This window comes from Callithrix jacchus, chromosome 15 (genome assembly GCF_049354715.1).
Source record: "Callithrix jacchus isolate 240 chromosome 15, calJac240_pri, whole genome shotgun sequence".
Taxonomy (NCBI): Eukaryota; Metazoa; Chordata; class Mammalia; order Primates; family Cebidae; genus Callithrix; species Callithrix jacchus.
The window spans coordinates 23,111,049-23,126,853 of NC_133516.1; the positions used below are offsets into that span (position 1 = coordinate 23,111,049).

Genomic DNA, 15,805 nt, shown 5'->3' on the forward strand with positions numbered 1-15,805 from the left:
TAAAGCATTGTAAGAGAATCTAAAACAGAGGAATCAAACTGTGCCCGGACTCCTGACCCACAGGAACTGTGAAATAATAAATGTGTTGTTTTAAAGTACTAAGTTTGTGGTAATTTGTTATGCAGCAATAGATAAGTAACACAACAAAGCATTTAGAACCTTCTGTACCTGACATCCTGTGAGCACAAAACTCTCCTTATGATATCAGCATTACACATTAACAAAAACCACACTCACACAAACAGGTGCACATTCACACACACATTGTAAGCTGCTGTTACTGTGCTGGGTTAAGAATTATTCATCTTGCTACAATTCCTAGGATACTTGTTCTTTATTTAGATTCTCATTTAATCAGAACTCATTTCCAGGCTTCTTACTGTTGATCGTAAACACCAGGCTCACACACACAGGTCCACACTCACACACAGGTCCACACTCACACACACAGGTCCACACTCACACACAGGTCCACACTCACACACATAGGTCCACACTCACACACAGGTCCACACTCACACACACAGGTCCACACTCACACACAGGTCCACACTCACACACACAGGTCCACACTCACACACAGGTCCACACTCACACACATAGGTCCATACTCACACACAAGGTCCACACTCACACACAGATCCACATTCATGCACACAGATCCACACTCACACAGGTCCACATTCACACACACAGGTCCACACTCCCACACAGGTCCACACTCACACACATAGGTCCATACTCACACACAAGGTCCACACTCACACACAGATCCACATTCACGCACACAGATCCACACTCACACAGGTCCACATTCACACACACAGGTCCACACTCACACACAGATCCGCACTCAAACACACAGGTTGACACTCAAACATACAGGTCCACACTCACAGACACCAGTCCACATTTACACATACAGGTCCACAGTCACACACACAGGTCCACACTCACACACACAGGTCCACACTCACACACAGGTCCACACTCACACACATAGGCCCATTCTCACACACAAGGTTCACACTCACACACAGATCCACATTCACGCACACAGATCCACACTCACACAGGTCCACATTCACACACACAGGTCCACACTCACACACAGATCCGCACTCAAACACACAGGTTGACACTCAAACATACAGGTCCACACTCACAGACACCAGTCCACATTTACACATACAGGTCCACAGTCACACACACAGGTCCACACTCACACACACAGATCCACATTCACACAATCCACACTCACACAGATCCAAACTCACACACATCCTCACAATCCATATTCACACACATAGGTCCACACACACACAGGTCCACACTCATACACATAGATCCACATTCACACATTCACACGATCCACACTCACACATACAGGTCCACACTCACACATACAGATCCTGCATCTGGCTGATTTTAATTAAGGCTCAACCTGAAATAAAATGGCTCCAGCAGGGAAGAGGATGCTTCTGAGAGATTCTGAGGACAGGAGGCAAGAAACTTTGGTTTATTTGGTACTGTTGGTCCTGACAGGCAGGGTCAAGTAGAAGAATGTGAATGAATGGAGCCTGCAGAAGAATTAGTCTAGCGAGGGAGCCCCATTTCTGGGCCAAAACATATGGCCACCTATAACCAGCAGCTAAAGATATTGGACTTTACATACAGAGTTGCCCAGACCAAGTGTAAGGGCCTCAGTGAGCTGCATGCTAACATTTTGTGGCTTCCCAAGTCTGCTTTTCTGGAATCCTGATGTCCCCTATAAAGAAAATCAACAGTGTGGACTGTCTCATTTTAGACATGAAAGGAATGGACCTAAAGTCCGGCTACTGTCTGAGGTGGTGGCTGGCTGAAGGTTCCAGAGTGGTGCCAAGGAAACATGGCCCAGCCGTGTCTCCATGAGGAGAAGGAAGTCCATGCTTCTGCCCACGGAGCCTGCTGGGCTCCTGGTGAGCTGTCACTTCCTGTTCCAGGACAGTTTGATGGGTGTTGGTGCAGCAGTCAACTCAGGAGCCAGAAGAGGAGGTGAAGACACCCAGAAGATCAGAGTAGGGCTGGGAGCGAGGAGGGCAGAGTTTAATGCTTTTGAGTGATGAATTTCTGCCCTTAGCGACCTAGTACATAGCGTTATTTTCCCGGGGGTAACCCGTCCCCCCAGCACCTGCTTTGTCATTAAAAGGATGATCCACTTCTGCGAAAGGAGAACTTGAAGGACAGGCATGTAAGACACATTAAATGACAAAATATAACCTGAGAAACACACACAAGTGGGCAAATTCAGTTTATTGAGCCACGGGGATCTGGATAAACCTCACAGAGAGGGGAATCTCTGATGACCCCCTGAAAGCCCCAGCAAAAGGCTGAATCAGGAAAAGGTTAACTCAACTTCCACTTCCTGGGTTCAAGAGATTCTCCTGCCTCAGCCTCCCGAGTACCTGGGATTACAGGTGTCTGCCACCATGCCCAGCTAATTTTTGTATTTTTAGTAGAGATTGGGGGGGGCGGTTTCACCATCTTGGTCAGGCTGGTCTCGAACTCCTGACCTCGTGATCCACCCGCCTCGGCCTCCCGAAGTGCTGGATTAATGGGCATTTCTTGACGACGTGATTTAAGCTCTGAAAGTCTGTTGCTCACGGCCCCATGAGAATGCCTCTGGAGTCCCAGGTTTGGGACAGGGCGAAGTGTCCCTCAGGCAGTCTCTTGGCCTCGGCCCCTGAGCAGCGAGGGCAGCCGCGGGGGCAGGGCTGGAATCCCCGCAGCCGGGGAAAGCCCGACACGCGGCCCGGGCCCGGGGGACTCGGCGGTTCGGGGACTCGGGCGCTCGGGAGCGGGCGTGTCTCTGCCCCCCGCCGCCCGCAGCGGCCGCGCCGGCCCTAGGCGCAGACTAGGGGCAGCGCGGAGCCCCCAGCCCGGCCCTGCCTTTGTGGCGCGGCGAGCGCGCCCGCCTTTGTCCCCCTGGCCCGCATGCCCCGCCGCGCGCCGCCTTCTGCAAGGATCACCCCCGCCGTGTCGCCATACCTGGCCCTTTGTCACCAGCTGCCAAAGAATTCAGAAAATCAAATTTATTTCCCGATTACAGCCGGAGCGCCCCTTTGTGCACAGGGGTCTCTTTAACTGTTGAAATTCCAGCAGACATTGTGCAGCCCTTTATGGCGCAAAATAAAAGCCGCCCCGCTTCTTGCCCCGGCCCCCGCCACCCCTCCCGGCTCCCCTGACTTCCAAGCCCCTGTGGGAACCTGGGAGGGACCTTCTTCTCTCAATAAAAACGCTTACGAGCCCGAAGACTGGGGCTCGAGTGTCCTGCCAGCTAACAGGGATAAATTAATGGGCATCTTGAGTTCAGGAGGGTGTATTTCCCTTTTTCTCTGGGAATGAATAGATGAATGGTAACTCCGTTTCTTACCAGCCCAGCGCTGTCCGCAACTCGCCTGGACAAGTCCAATTTCATTCTTTTCAGCAGGACTAGCTCCTGCGCGCTGCAGAAGACTCCGGCCGATCTGAAAGCGCCTCTCGGGTTGTAAGCAGGCCTTCCGCACCTGCACATGAAAAAAAGATGTTACTATTAGTTTCCTCGATTACGTTGACATTGCTTGAAAAAGAATACAAAACATTGCCTTGCAAAGATTTTTTAACGTTTCTTTTCTTTTTTTTTTTTTTTGTGATTCTGCAGGGAAATAAATGTATGTCTTTTATATTTTTGAGAAAACTAAAAAGAGAAAAAAGGCAATCTAGAGTGAGCACAGCTCATAGCATGTATTCCCACACTTTTTGAACACTCATAAAGCAACGAATAAGAGAGACGAATAGGCACAAATCCACTAACCCATCAATATCAGCCCAATACTAAATGCTCCCATGAAAACAGTTACAAAGACCATCATAATTTTTACTCTCATTATAAAATATTTAGCAGCATAACTTGAATTACATAGTCATGGAAGAAAACTGTATTGGAAGATTTAGGTCCATTAATTGTAAATCATACATGCTATAAGTCTTTTGCAAGCTCTTAATAATAATAATAATATATATTTTATTATAGAATAATAATTATTCTTAACTATATATATATTTAGCACTTAGGAAGGATTTTTTTCCCACCATCTCTTTTTTTTTATCGTGAGAATTTAAGGTATCACTCAGTCATTCTGTGACTAAAGCAAATGATTATAAATCAATGCCACATTTGCTAACAAACCGTATTCCTCTTTTTATACACATCTGTGTGTCTCCTCACACACCGGCATACATGCACACACATACGCGCACACACACACAAAAGTGCTTGGCTCAGTCAGCCTCCCAATAATTTCACAAAAGAGTGACTCTAATGTTTTCTGCCTTGTGGGGAGCCGGTGGGCACGGCAGTGAACTGGATACCTACACCAGAGAAGGCCTGAGAGGCCTAATCAAATAAGGGAACCACTTGAACTGAACTCCCAGCAGGAGCGGGAGGGAGGCCTTGAGAGGTTACACGTCGTTTTTATCCAGCCTCGCAGGAGAGCACCAACTTCCTGCTGCTAGAAATTTGTCTGCAAATTTTTTCCTCATTCAGACAGAGAGCTGGGGTCCAGGAAACACCGGGTTGATATGATAACTTGATTAAGTCTGGGGACAGATGACACGGGAGCACCAAGTGGACTCAAAGGAACCTGTGCTCTCCTCTTTAACCTCTCCTTGGGAGCCTACAAATTATATCTATTAATGTATCAGCCTCCCAGAGTCACACAGAGACGTTGTCTGCCTAAATGTATGTCAGTCATTTGCAGGGACCTTTGTAGAATTCCCACCACATTTTCATTTCTCATCTCTATTTGAAAAAATAAAATTTAAACTGATGGTCTTGACAAAGGTTTACAGTCCACCTCCTCTCAAATCGCTTTGAAGGTATAAGTCAAGTTCATCAGCAAAAGTGTTCAAAAAATCCTTGAAATGAGCCTTGGGCAGCTGTGACATATCCAGGAGAGAAACTATAAGGAAGAAGTGTTTGGAAACCACATCCGGTAAAGCATGGTTGGAAAAACCAGGGATTTGCCTGGAGAAGAGAAAACACAGAGAGGATTTGGGAGCTGAAGAAGTGCCAATGGGAAGAAGGATGAGAGTTTGCTGTGGGTCTCGGGACAGAGCCCAGGGAGAGATAGGCATTCACCAAGTGCCAGCAAAGTGCTGGGATGAAAAATGGGCCACGTGCTGGAGCCGCCCCTGCAGATGTGAGGAAATCAGCAGTGTGGCCACAGCCGCACGAATCACAGCTGCCTCTCCTGATGTCTGATCCAGGAGACAGACGGCCATTGAGAGGCTGGGAACCTCAGCTCCAAATACTGTGGATTTTTTTAATTTGAGGGTTAATTAACAAACGATAAGTTTTGTATCCACCACCCCAGTCAAGATATAGAGCATTTCTACTACCCCTGAAAGTTCCCTAGTGCCCCTTTCCAGCCCATCACATCCCACTCCACCTCCTAGGCAATCAGTGTTCTTTTTTTGAAGAGACGGATTCTCACTCTGTTGCCCAAGCTGAAGTGCAATATCAGGGTCATAGTTTACTGCAACCTGGAATTCCTGGGTTCCAAGTGATCCTCCTGCATCAGCCTCCCCAGTAGCTAGGACTATAGGTGTGCACCACCACACCAGTTAGTTTTTCGGTATTTTTTTTGTAGAGATGGGGTCTCTAACTACTGGCCTTAAGCACTCCTCCCACCTCAGCCTTCCAAAGTGCTGGGATTCCAGGCATGAGCCTCTGTACCTAGCTGGCAATTGCTGTTTTGATTTCTATCACTCTCAATTAGTTTTGTCTGTTTTTAGAACTACATTTGCATGGGATCATACAGTATGTACTCTTCTGTGTCTGGTTCCTTTTATTTAGATGATGCTATTGAGATTCACCCATGTTGTTTGCTCATTTTTATTGCTGAGTGTATTCTCTAGGAGAGCAAGACATAGTTTGCCCACCCACTCTTCTGTTGATGTGTGTTTACGTTGTTTCCAGTTTGAGGGTATCCTGAATATAGCTGCTATGAACAGTCTGATAATGTTTTCCATTTCTGAGTCATAGGATTAGGATATATTCCAAGTGCCATTTTAAACAAAGCAAGAAAAGATTGAGGTCATGAAAGGTGTCATCTTCAGTCAAAACTGGGAAGGGTTTCTGGGACTTGACAATTTCTAGCTATTGTCCTCACCTTCCCCAGACAGCACAAGTTGCATCCTTGTTCCTCTCACCGGTGGGCAGAAGGCACATACTGACACTGATCTAGGGCATCCTGGGAGTCTTCATGAGCAAGAATATCCATCTCAGCAAAATGGGTATTGGCATCCTTTTAGCTTACTCAAAATATGTGTATTCCCATCTACTGAACTCCCACTGTGTGCTGGACCTTGTGGGTACACAAGGAGCCATAGGGTGAGAGAGATGAGTTTGATGAGGGCTCTGTCTTTAAAGTGCTTGCAGCCAGGGGCAGTGGCTCACGCCTATAATCCCAGCACTTCGAGAGGCCGATTCAGGTGGATTACCTGAGGTCAGGAGTTCGAGACCAAGCTGGCCAACATGGTAAAATGCCATCTCTACTAAAAATACAAAAATTAGCCCAGCGTGGTGGTGTACACCTGTGATCTCAGCTACTCGGAAGGCCAAGACAGAAGAATCACTTGAACCCAGGAGGCAGAGGTTGCAGTGAACAAGACTGTGCCATTGCAATCCAGCCTGGGCATGAGTGCAAGACTCTGTCTCAAACATAAATAAATAAATAAATAAATAAATAAATAAATAAAGTGCTTGCAAGTCTAGAAGGAGAAATTTAATAAGTAATAAAGTATGAAACCTCAAGTCAATCTTCAACAAACACTTGGGAGTCATCTGCTGCGCTGGCTCTGGGCTGATGCTGACGTGGTGGGGAGATGGGTAGACGAACACAGAAAGTGAAGCCCACCCCTCTGAATCATGGGAAAAGAGGGAAAGAGCCTCCCACTCCGGGATAATGAGTCCCCTTTAGGAAAGAGGATATCCAGCCAAGGGAGAGGTTGGATTTAGATTTAGAACAGGCATCCCAAACCCCAGATCTGCTGCATCACCTTGGGACACAGAACCTGTCTCTGCCAGGTGTCCCCATGTGTCCTTATCACCTGACTTCAGGTGGCACTAAGGCTTCCGAGTCAAATCAAAGCCATCAGAACACAGAATGTTGGTGCTGGGAGTCCCTTTAGAGTCGTGATTCACTCCATCCCAAGTACAGATGGGGAAACAGAGTCTCAAGCTAAGGGAAGTCACTGTCTCAAAGTCACAGGGTGAACGTGTTTGTCTCTCACTACAATTAATATTCTACTGTGTCAGTCTGTCATTTATTATAAGCTCTTATTACATAATAGAGACCTTTATTTATTCATGATGTTAGCATTGACAGGATAAGATTAGCACTTTCCGGGCCGGGCGCAGTGGCTCACGCCTGTAATCCCAGCACTTTGGGAGGCCGAGGCGGGTAGATCACAAGGTCAAGATATCGAGACCATCCTGGTCAACATGGTGAAACCCCATCTCTACTAAAAATACAAAAAAATTAGCTGGGCACAGTGGTGCGTGCCTGTAATCCCAGCTACTCAGGAGGCTGAGGCAGGAGAATTGCCTGAACCCAGGAGGCGGAGGTTGCAGTAAGCCGAGATCGCGCCGTTGCACTCCAGCCTGGGTAACAAGAGTGAAACTCCATCTCAAAAAAAAAAAAAGGATTAGCACATTCCCTGTAGTCTCAGCAGGTTAATCAGACTTTACCTGTGAGCAGCTGTTACATTTGGAGAGACACATCTTTAATCCAGAAGTTATCTAAACTTTATGATAAAAACAGTAGATCATGTTATGATAGGGCCTTATGTGATTATGACTCACTCATCTTCTATATCAAGTGGTTTATTTTTCTAATTGTTAGGCAATGGCACCATCTTGGCTCACTGAAACCTCCATCTCCTGGGTTCAAGCAATTTCTCTCACCTCAGCCTTCTGAGTATCTGGGACTACAGGTGTGAGCCATCACACCTGGCTAATTTTTTTTTAATTTCTTTTTTTTTTTTTTTTAGTAGAGACAGGGTTTTACCATATTGGCCAGATTGGTCCTGAACTCCTGACCTCAAGTGATCTGCCACCTCAGCCTCCCAAAGTGTTGGGATTACAGGTGTGAACTACAGCCCCTGACCTATCATTTCTTTATTCACAGGTTTGAAAAGTGTTTAATCATAGAAAACTGTTTAAACAACTTTATATTTATTCTGCTATTTTCTATGGAATAAAAAACTTCATTACTTTGGACAAACCCCTATACCCTATAAAAACACTGATGTATATTATATTACTGCAAGGTGGGAGAAAGCTGTGGACATATTGAGTTTCCACACTACCATCCAAATGGTTGTTGACAAATTTGTTTAAAAGAAAAAAATGAATTTGGATTTATGCAAATTTGGCAGGAATGCTTTCAAAGTTAATTTACAAATTAGAAGGAATAAAAACAGCAATGTTCATGATTCCTGCTTTGTAGTTTTTTAATAGTAATAAACATTCTAAAACACTCTATACATACAAAACATTTTATGTTTTCCAAAATACCTTTATATGCATTCTTTTACAGGAACTCTTGATAAATGGCAACATATATGCTATCTCCCTTTTGCAGGTTGAGAAGACAGAGGCTTGTCCATGATCACACAGCTAGTGGCCCCCACCCACCACCCCTTCCCCAAAGAGCAGTATGGCACCATGTGATAGTCCCACACAGAAACCAAGAAAACTGGAGGAAGGCATTAATATAGTAGCTCTTTCAGTGTTGATTGTAAGATCTATGATCACAGAACGTTTTTTAGACATAGGATATTCATTTCTATAGGTCTTCTGCCAGAAACAGTTAGCTACATAATTTGTGGGTTTTATTTGCTATTTACTGTTTTATTTGCTATTTAGTGTCATTCTAGGTGAAGAAAAATTAAAATTTTAAATTATTAGCATAAGTTTTACAATTCATCTTTAACTAGTATAGTGCCATTTTAAATGCAAATATAAGAACATTTAACTCCTATGCAGAATCACCAAAATTGCAGAATTTTTATTTTGTAGCCTGTGTGTGTGTTTGTGTGTGTGTGTGTATACATTCTTTTCAGAACAGTGAAAGTGATGTACAAAACTGACCCTGCTTTTTTATTATTTCTTGGTAATACACACACATTTTTTATTTCTCTTGGTAATACACACACATTTCTCAACACTTTGTACCTTTGGCTTCCGTTGAGGCTAACTGAAAGGACAAGGAGCTATGTATCATCCTAGCTCTGTCTTTCCTTCTCTTGTCATTTTCTTATTTTATTTATTTATTTATTTTGAGACAAAGTTTCACTCTTATTGCCCAGGCTGGAGTGCAGTGGCGTGATCTCGGCTCACTGCAACCTCTGCCTCCAGGTTCAAATGATTCTCCTGCCTCAGTCTCTCAAGTAGCTGGGATTACAGGCATGCATCACCACACATGGCTAATTTTGTATTTTCAGGCTGGTCTCGAACTCCCAATCTCAGGTGATCTGCCTGTCTTGGCCTCCCAAAGTGCTGGGATTACAGATGTGAGCCACCATGGCTGGTCTCTTTTGTCATTTTCAATGGATCTGTTTTGCTAACATAGGGACATAAGGTGAGTAAGAAAGGATATGATGGGATTCTTTGATCAATTGTGTTTCTTAGACTGCCACTGTCTTTTTTTATTATTATTATTTTTCATTCGTTTGTTCTGGTTTGCAAGAAGTGCCTGGCTTCTCAGGGCCATCAGTGCCCGCTTACTCAGATGTGGGCAGAGCATGCTTACCTCCCTGAGTCTCCAGGAACTCTTGGGCATCTGGGGCCCACTGGACTCCTGTACTTCTGGGCGTGGATCAAGCTCTGTACGAATGGCATAGTAAGGAACTGCAGCTGCGTGACTCTCCTCTGCACCACTGTCTCATTGGGCTTCACTCACAAAATCAGGTTCAAAGATGAAATGATCAAGAATGTCAAGACAGTGACAGAAGAGTATTAAGCCAAGCATGTGACATTTCTCAGCACAGAGTCCTCAATAACAGAACTTCATGGACACATGCCAAAGTCAGCGTTGAGTATTCCTAATCTAGAGGCTTCCAGAGTACAGATGTGGCTAGGTGCGGTGGCTCACGTCTGTAATCCCAACACTTTGGGAGGCTGAGGCAGGGGGAGCACCTGAGGTCAGGAGTTCAAGACCAGCCTGGCCAACACGGTGAAACTCCGTCTCTACTAAAAATATAAAAATTAGCTGGGTATGATGGTGGGTGCCTGTAATCCCAGCTACTTGGGAGGCTGAAGCAGAGAGAATTGCTTAAAACCCTAGAGGCGGAGGTTGCAGTGAGCTGAGATGGCACCACTGCAGCCTGGGTGATAGAGCGAGACTTCTTCTCAAAAAAAAAAAAAAAAAAGAGTACAGATGTATCTCTCAGACCTGAACTGTGGCTGAACTTCTAGATAAAATCCAGGATGGAGCACCTTTCTCACAACATCCCTAAAATTGATGGGACTCAGTGAAGCGTAATCCCAAAGGGAAGATAGAACTCCCAGTACTGCCCCACCTGAGAGCCATGTCCCTGTAGCTGAGTGACTTGAGGATGAGGAAGGAATAGGGGAGAGTAGAAATCAGCCAGGCACAGCAAGAGTACAGTGGAGGAAGTCTTGTCAAGAAAATGCTATTATGTTCAGAAATTAAAGGGGGAATCCAAAATGTTATTATAACCTAGTGATGTACTTCTTTACCCACAAAATAATACTTTAAAGAAACTCATTGCTGAAAATATCTCTTTCAAATACACGTTTATACAATCCATTTAATACAACCCCTGGAACAACTGCTGTGTAATAGAAAGAGTCAAAAAAATCTAACTTCCAGTTACAGTTCTGATTCCTTCTTGATGCATCTATCCATCCATCCATCATCCATCCACCTATCCATCATCCATCCATCCATCATCCATCCACCCATCCATCATCCATCCATCCATCATCCATCCATCCATCCATCCATCGTCCATCCATCCATCATCCATCCATTCATTATCCAACTATCCATCATCCATCCATCCATTCATCATCCATCCATCGATCCATCATCCATCCATCCATCATTCATCCATCCATCATCCATCCATCCATCATCCATCCATCCATCCATCCATCCATCCATCCATCACCCATCCATCCATCATCCATTTATCCATCATCCATCCATCCATCCATCATTCATTCATCCATCCATCATCCGTTCATCCATCTATCCATCATCCATCCATCCATCCATCATCTATCCATCCATCCATCATCCATTCATCCATCCATCAGATGATTCTGGACAGGTCACCTAACTTCTCTGAGCCTCAATTCTCTCATCTGTAAAATGGGAATAATGATTCCTAATCCAGAGGTAGGGTCCTTGTGAGAACGAAACTACAGAATGCATGTAAAAGTGAGTTGTAAGCTGTAAATCACTGTGCACATGTGAAGGCATGTATATTGCATTGGCACGTTGGTATGCTGTGTACAAACATTATATATCACACACGGACGCCATCAGGAAATTCCACTCTGGGGCAGAGTGATTTACAAAGCCTGTTCAGAAGTGGAGTCAATTAAGGTCAGCTTTCTATGTTGCTAAACAACAGGGGATTCTGGGTTCAGTAACGTTGAAAGGCAGGCCCAACACACCCCTTGAAACCGGGCTTTTGAGAGGGTTCAAAGGAAGGCGAAACAAAAGCCCCTCTTTGTGATGTTTTCACTCTTCCTTCATTGTCCCCTTTCACCCTCCAAGGGCCTTCATGTAAAGAAAGGGGCTGCTAATGTGGCGAGTGGGAGTTTGAAATTGTCCTGGGCCAACAATGTTGGCACATTCTGCAGGGCCTCATTACAGAATCATCTGAAATGCTTGAGAAGTGTTTCCCACTCATTAGCATAAATAGCAGAAAAACTCTTTCACAAACAAAGCAGGTTCCATCTGCCCCAGTATGTCCTCACCTTGACTTCAAATGGCCAGTCCCTCCCCCAGCACAATACAGGGGCGCCGGCCTCCGAGGCCCCAAACACCCCACTTCAGAACAGCATTCAGCGAAATATCAACACGGTAACCTGCATGTTTATTCATTGGCCAGCCCCCTCCTTTTAATGGAGTCCCTTCCCCATTGTGGCCACTTGATTCTTTCACAGACCTAAAAGGGACAGGGAGGGAGAGGCTTCCTTTCGAAGCTGTTGGGACCCTTAGCAACCCACACCTTGTGAGAGGGTCCACTAGGCTAATTACGTTTGTTCTGCCTTTTTGGCCCAGGCGTATTTTGTCAGGTATTCTGCTGTGAGATTAAAGAGTCATTAATCACCCAGGCTTGACACTGACAAGGTGGCTTTTACAATGAAGTCCGCTTCTCTGGTGCTGGCTGGAGCCGAGGCCAGATCTGTTTTGCATTACATTGCAGAAGAATGTGATGTGGGCTTCTTCCCAGTCAGCCTCACAGGATACCAACCTCCGGGCCCCAGGTCTTAAGGAGACTGGTGCCAGGGACAGAGATAGCATCTATTTTGAAGGCAGACGATGCTCACAGCAGCTGGGTGGAATCTGTTGGGTTCCAGAAGGGCAACTCACAGAATAAGGGTAGAGCCTGACAGAGTCAGACCTTAGTCCCCACGCTTTTTACCGAAGAAAGCCCAGAGGCTTAGAAAGGAAGGATACTTGCCCGAGAACACAGAGCAAGCCACTGTGAGAGCCAAGATGAAAACAGGGCATCTCACCGCTGTCTGGCCACTACCACATCTGAATCCCAATCTAAGCTTTTTACAACCCTTTTCAACATAATAACTGTGGCAGTTGGCAAATCAGAGGTCCTGCACTCGTCAGAGAAGGGAAGTCAATCCCATTTGTCAAGCGCTACAAAAGGCTATGCACCGTGCTACTTTGCATACAATTGATTCCATTTAAATGCCATTTTCATAGGATGACTTGTGAAAGGGCTCAGCCACCATTAGTTCTCACCAAACGCAACAGTTTTCCTCATAAGTAGGCATTATCATCCCTAGTTTTATGGGCAAAGAAGCCAAGACACAGCAAGGTTAAATAACTGATTCACAGCGGATATTCTTTCCTATAGCAGACTGCCATGTGAAAAGATGAGTTCTCTAAATCTAAGTGTTCTCATGAACTTTTATTATTACTGATGTAAATTATAAATTTAAAGTGTAGGTCCTGGGCCAGGCACATCATGCCTGTAATCCCAGTGGATAACCTGAGGTCAGGAGTTGGAAACCAGCCTGGCCAACATGGCAAAACCCCATCTCTCTTAAAAAAAAAAAAAAAAAAGCTTAAGTCAGTTATCAAAATATCAGATTATCAGAGTGAGTTGTTTCCTTTTCATCTCAATATCTCAAATTGTGATAATACCATCTATCTCTGCTGATGTTATCTTGCTGTCCTTTTTTCTTATATTCTTTCATTAATTTAGTAAACATTTATTGAGCAACTATGATGCCCAGATTTTAAAAACATAGCCAGATGTCCTTTTCTTGTGACATTGCTGGAAAATGAGCTCCTCACAAATGAGAGAGTAAACCAAGAAGGAGGAAGATGGCCAGGTGCGGTGGCTCATGTCTGTAATCCCTGTGCTTTGGGATGCTGAGGCGGGCAGAGCACCTGAAGTCAGGAGTTTGAGACCAGACTGACCAACATGGAGAAACCCTGTCACTACTATAAAAATACAAAATTAGCCAGGCGTGATGGTGCACACCTGTAGTCCCAGCTGCTTGGGAGGCTGAGGCAGAAAAATCACTTGAACCCAGGAGGGGGAGGTTGTAGTGAGCTGAGATTGCGCCACTGCACTCCAGCCTGGGCAACAAAAGGGAAACTGTCAAAACAGAAGGAGGAGGAGGAGGAGGAGGAGGAGGAGGAGGAGGAGGAGGAGGAGGAGGAGGAAGAGGAGGAGGAGGAAGAAGAAGACAAGGGCTGTGGGAGACAGGAGCTCCAACATAGAAGGATGGTGAAGGCAATCCCCGGATGCTGCAGGGGACTCCAGAGGAAGACTGCGTGCCCAGTGGGTAGGGAGGGCAGCTGGCCCACACTGCTGCAAGGCACTCCCCTGGGACAGGCTTCAGCAGAAAGACAAATTTGATAGGCGACCTGATCATCTAAATCACCATGGAGGAGATTGAGAACTTTGGCAGAGTTTTTTATTTTTTTTGAGACAGAGTTTTGCTCTTGTTACCCAGGCTGGAGTGCAATGGCGTGATCTTGGCTCACCACAACCTTCACTTCCTGGGAGAACTTTGGCAGAGTTTGAACCTTAATTTTTACTTTATACAATGAAAACAAAACAAAGGGACTCATACCTGTAATCCCAGCACTTTCAAGGCCAAGATGGGTGGATCATTTGAAGCCAGGAGTTCGAAATCAGCCTGGCCAACATGGCAAAACTCTGTCTCTCCTAAAAATACAAAAATTAGCCAGGAATGGTGGTGGGTACCTGTAATCCCAGCTACTAGGGAGGCTGAGGCAGGAGAATCGCTTGAACCTGAGATGCAGAGGTTGCAGTGAGCGGAGGTGGCACCACTGCACTCCCAACAGAGCAAGACTTCATCTCAAACAAACAAACAAAAACCAATAATAATAAAAAACAAAACAAATGGACAAACAAGACAGTTACTAACTCCAGGAAAGGAAAAGCAATCACACTGACCTGCAAGGCTCAGTGATAAATCGAATTTATATTTTCATATGTAAACAAAGAATGATGAATAAGCGACATAAACATGTAACAAGACTGGGAGGATAAGGAATGAAAGAGCGTGTATATGAGGGGAGGCCACCGCACAAGAAGAAAAAGCTGGACTCATCTTTCATGGTGGGAATTCAAGATTTAATGCTTAAAACTAAAAAATCGGGAACGATCCAAGATGGCCGATCGATAACAGCTCGGGATTGCAGCTCTCAGTCAAAGCGCAGAGAACTAGAGGATGCCACACTTTCGGACAAATTCTGGTCACTCACGGAGCAGAAGATCCCCAGTGGAGGAGTCACACGGGCCGCCAGCGCGACTCTTGTGGCTGGTGCAGCGGTTTCCCTGGCACCTCGGCGCCGCAGCTCTCGGAGCAGAGTAAACAGGGCTGGCTCCCCTTCTGATCGAGGCTTGGAGGACCCACACGGGGCCCCAGCACGACTCCTGAGGCTGGCGCAGCGGCTGTGATGGCACCTCGGCGCGGCAGCTCTCGGCGCAGAGTAAACGGGACCGGTTCCCCTTCTGACCGAGGTTTGGAGCCCCAGGAAGGCAGAGTCGCCTTTTATGGACACAAGAAGGAAGCCAGACAGGAGAATCCTGGGCAGAAAAGCACCATCAGTCTTAACGCCGCTGCTCTGGCCCTGGGAACTAACAACTTGGATGTCCAATCAAGAGACCTAATCTGAAAGTTGGTAATTTCAAAGAGGACAGCAGGATAAATTTACAATAATGGGAAGAAACCAGCGTAAAAAGGCTGAGAATACTCAAAATCAGAACGCCTCTCCCTCTAAAGATGATCACAGTTCCACATCAACAATGGAACAAGGCTTGATGGAGAAGGAGCGCATCCCAATGACAGAATCATGCTTCAGGGAATGGGTAATAAGAAACTTCTGTGAGTTAAAAGAACATGTTGTAGCCCAACGTAAAGAAACTAGGAACTTTGAAAAAAGGTTTGATGAAATCCTATTGAGAATAGAAAACTTACAGAGGAATATAAGTGAATTAATGGAACTGAAGAATACAATGC

At 45.5% G+C, this 15,805-nt stretch overlaps 1 long non-coding RNA gene across 1 annotated transcript; it reads right to left on the bottom strand.

Moving 5' to 3' along the window:
* Positions 1-1,410: 1,410 nt before the first annotated feature.
* Positions 1,411-4,929, bottom strand: LOC108588336 (uncharacterized). Its single transcript, XR_001907233.4, has 3 exons — positions 4,875-4,929; positions 3,413-3,545; positions 1,411-2,063 (listed from the first exon to the last, which is right to left on the bottom strand). It is a non-coding gene; the product is annotated as an uncharacterized LOC108588336 (long non-coding RNA).
* Positions 4,930-15,805: the final 10,876 nt, after the last annotated feature.